Here is a 4,085-nt window from a genome sequence, read left to right as displayed (position 1 = left end):
AAAAAAAACACAGGCTGCCCCTCTGCCTTGCAGCCCGGCCCCAGCGCTGCTGAGGGGACGCTCAGCGACTGCTGGCTCAGAATGGGCAGGGAAGAGTCAAGCCCTGGCAGCTGGGCTGGAATTCACTCCAGCACATGCACTAAAAGCCCCCGGAGCATCCCCACCACCTCCAGGGCAGCAGCCGAGCACGTGCCCTGCCCCCAGTGGAACAGGCAGCAGCAAAAAACCCTTGGGAAAACTGTTCACCCTCTAAAGCTTTCAGTGAAACACCCAGTGCCATGGAGCACACACAGGGATCCTCAGGAAAACACCCAGTGCCACGGAGCACACTCAGGGATCCTCAGGAAAACACCCAGTGCCACGGAGCACACACAGGGATCCTCAGGAAAACACCCAGTGCCATGGAGCACACACAGGGATCCTCAGGAAAACACCCAGTGCCACGGAGCACACACAGGGATCCTCAGAATCCTCACATGGCTCCAGGGCCATGGAGCACACAGGGTTCCTCAGACACCCAGTGCCACGGAGCACACACAGGGATCCTCAGGAAAACACCCAGTGCCACGGAGCACACTCAGGGATCCTCAGACACCCAGTGCCCAGCATTCTGGAATGCTTGGGAAAGCACCATGAGAGGCCTGAGCACTCGAGGCTGGGGCTGTCAGCTTGGTGGCATTAAAAGCCAGCGCAGCAGCAAGGTCTGGAGCTGCCACCACCCACCCAGAGGCAGCAGCAGTGGGAGAATGCAGCGGTGAAAGCACCCTGAACTGGGTCATCACGTGGAGATGGAAATGGCTTCACAAGAGCCTCGCTGCTGCTGCTGCTGCTGCTGCTGCACGCGGGGCCGCGCTAGGTGAACTCCTGTTCCCAGTGCTGCCTCCAGCCCGAGCCAGGGAGGCTGTGAGCAGAATCCCCAGGAAGGAGGCGCTTGCAGGAGCCCGCAGTGTGCTTGCACGGCCGTTCAGCGCAGCCCGACGGAGCCGTGTCTGCCGGAGGGGCTGGGGCACAGCGGGCACGGGGCAGCGATACCCACAGCAGCTGCCTGGGGGCATGGCCGGGCTCCCCTCAGCCTGGAGCTCACCACGCCTGAGGCAGCCCCAGGGGAAGGAGACCCCTGCTGCAGCAGCACGGGCGGGAGGGCAGCGCCCAGAGCAGTTCCCTGGATGCTCCGTGGCTGGGAATAACCCCCCTTCCCCTTCCCCAGGGCTCTTTTCTGCCCTGCCTTCCCCCCACAGCCTCAGGCCTGGGTGCCAGTCAGGGAGCCTCCGAGACCATCTGTCTTTAATCTTCTTAGAGCCAGGCAAGTCGGGAGAAATTCAGGGGGAAGAGGCGCTGAAGTCCCTCTGTCCCCGGCTGTGACAGCACGGGGCCCTCGGCACGCAGCTGGGGGGAGCAGGTCCTGCTGCCCCACACCCCCAGAGCAGTGAGAGAGAGCAGGCAGAGAGAGCTGGGGAGCACTCCCACCCCCTGGAGCAGAGGGGGACGGGGACCCCTTCCCCAGGCCCTGCAGGGAGCCTGGTGCCCCCTCAGCCCCGTCCTGCCCTGCACCCTCCTCGCCAGCCCCTCAGAGCAGCCCTGGAGAGGCCTGTCCTTGAGCTCTTCCCCCTCTCAGCGCCTGAGCTGATGCTGTTCCTCGCAGCTGAGGGTAACGATGGGATTTTCTCCATCAGAACCGGGTCTGCGTGTGCGTCCCCAGCAGCAGAAACTCCTCAGGTGCTCGATGGCCCCATGCTCCTCCTGCTGAGCCTGCAGGCTCCCAGTGCCCCTTGTCCCTGGTGGGCAGGAGCTGGGCAGAGCCCAGCCAAGGGGATTTCAGCCCCCGGAGCCCTGGTGGTGCAGCCCAGCCTCTCCTCACACACCTTCTCCTGTCTCCCAGCCACGCAAGCAAAGCTTCCTGGGCTGGAGAAGCATCCCTGAGGCCGTGCCTGGCTGCAGGGGACACTGGGCTGCTCATGCCCTTCACTGGGCTGCTCATGCCCTTCCCTGGCTGCAGGGGACCCTGGGCTGCTCATGCCCTTCCCTGGCTGCAGGGGACACTGGGCTGCTCATGCCCTTCCTTGGGCTGCAGGGGACACTGGGCTGCTCATGCCAGGCTATTTAAGCCCAGAGATTGATTGATTGATTGATTGGTTGATTGATTGATTGATTGCTGAGATGACCGTGCAGACAGTGGCAGCCCTGTCCGGCTGCCCCGGTGGGCGCAGTGAGCCTGGCTGCCGTGCCCTGCTCCCTCAGGGGCTGTGCCAGCGAGGCTGGGGACAGCTCCCCTGGCAGAGCAGTCTGATGCCACCTGGAGTGCCCCCCGGGCAGGGTGACACCGAGAGCAGTGGTGGCCCACAGACAGAGCCGCTCCTCGCTGCTGGGGAGCTGTGGCGAGGGCAGCAGGGCAGCACATGTCCCGGGCACGGCCCTCGGCGGGGCTGGCACGGGCACAGGTCACAGCTCCGGGCTCCGAGGGCGAGGAGGGGGAGGAAGGCCGGGCTCTGCGGTCAGGCTCTTTCCACCCTGCACCTGAGCCGAGCTCAGCTCCTCGCAGCCCTTCCCTCCGGCTTCCTTCCGCCCGCGGCAGCCTCTGCCGAGCCCCGGCGGCTGCGCCAGCCCGGGCTGCCCCGGCTGCTCGTCCCCCGCGAGGCTCACAGCGAGGATTTCTGTTCCCAAGGGTTCCAGAAGGGCTTCCCGGCCGCGCTGCCACCCCCGCGTGTGCGCGGTCACCGGAGCCCCAAAGCCGCTCAGCCCGGGCCCGGCGGGGCCGCGCTCGGCCGTCCGGGGGAGGATGCCCTGCCCGGGGGAAGGCAGCTCTCGCTCTCTGCAGGGCAGAACCGCCATCCAAGGCGCTGTGGGGCCGCTCCGTGCCCTGCTCCTGCTGACCGGGGGGCTCGGGCACCGATTCTGCGATTGGGGTGAGCCAGCGCAGCCCAGCCCGCTCTGCTGCTGCAGCGAGCTCAGCCCTGGGCCTGCAGGGCACTTCCCTGGCCTGGAGGGGCAGAGCCGGCCCTGCTCGGCTCACCCCGGCTTTGTGGGGCTGGGAGCAGCCCCCGGAGCTGGGCGAGCACAGCTGGGGGCACAGCTGGGTGCTCAGACTGGCCCCTCCGAGCCCTGCCCTTCCTTGCCCTGCCTGCATCTGCAGAAACAGAGCCAGCTCTTCGGTCGGGGACTCGAGGGCTGCCGGGGTGCTGCTCTGCCCTGCCTGCACAGCGGTGCCACCCCACCGCGACACCGTCCTGGGCTCCCTGGTGCCACGCCTGACCCCGGGGCGCTTCCTCGCGCTGGTTCGGGTGAGGGCATTGCCGCCGGGGCTGCACTCACCGTGGGGGATGGTGGCTGCCGAGCAGGGCCGGGGGCTGTTCCTTGGAAAGCTGCAGCCCATCTCCCTTTTCACTTCCCCTTCTCTCAGGCGGCTGCTGTGCCCTGGGCAGCTATTTTTAGGCTGCTGCTCGCTGTCTGCTTTCCCCCGGGGATGCTGAGCAGGTTCTGGGAACTCCAGCTGTCTCTCGGGCAGCACGAGAGATGCTGTGCTTCCTGAGCCTGCTCCTCCCGTGCCCAGCACACGCCGGCCCTGCCTCTGCCCCTGCCCTGCGGCCAGCCTGGCACCGGACGTGAGGCTGGGGCGCCCATCCCGGGAGTGCTGGCACTGCTGAGGGAGCGGGGGGTCTCCCGTGCCGGGGTGATGCCCAGGCAGTCGGGCTTGCGGTGCCCGCTGATCCGAGGGGCTCTGTCCCTGCCCCGCTGAGCCCCGAGGGTTCGCTGCCCGCAGGCAGGGAGCATGGCACAGGCAGCGCCGTGCCCCTCGTGCGGCAGGGGACACGGGGGCCTGCTGCGCCCAGGGCTGTGTCACAGTGCCCAGGGCTGTGTCACCTGCCCACTGTGCCCCCTGCCCACTGCAGCCCCTCCCCGCTGTTCCCAGGGCTGTGTCACAGTGCCCACTGCAGCCCCTGCCCACTGCAGCCCCCTGCCCAGTCCCCCATTCCTGCCCCATGTCCGGTGTCCCGGGCCCCGGCACGGCCAGCCCGAGCCATGGGGACACGTGTCACCTGTGCCACCCTGTGGGGGCCACCTGGAGCCGGGATGGGGCTGGCGTGGAG

This window comes from Motacilla alba, chromosome 18 (assembly GCF_015832195.1).
Source record: "Motacilla alba alba isolate MOTALB_02 chromosome 18, Motacilla_alba_V1.0_pri, whole genome shotgun sequence".
NCBI classification, from domain to species: Eukaryota; Metazoa; Chordata; class Aves; order Passeriformes; family Motacillidae; genus Motacilla; species Motacilla alba.
Note: the sequence above shows the minus strand (reverse complement) of the source record.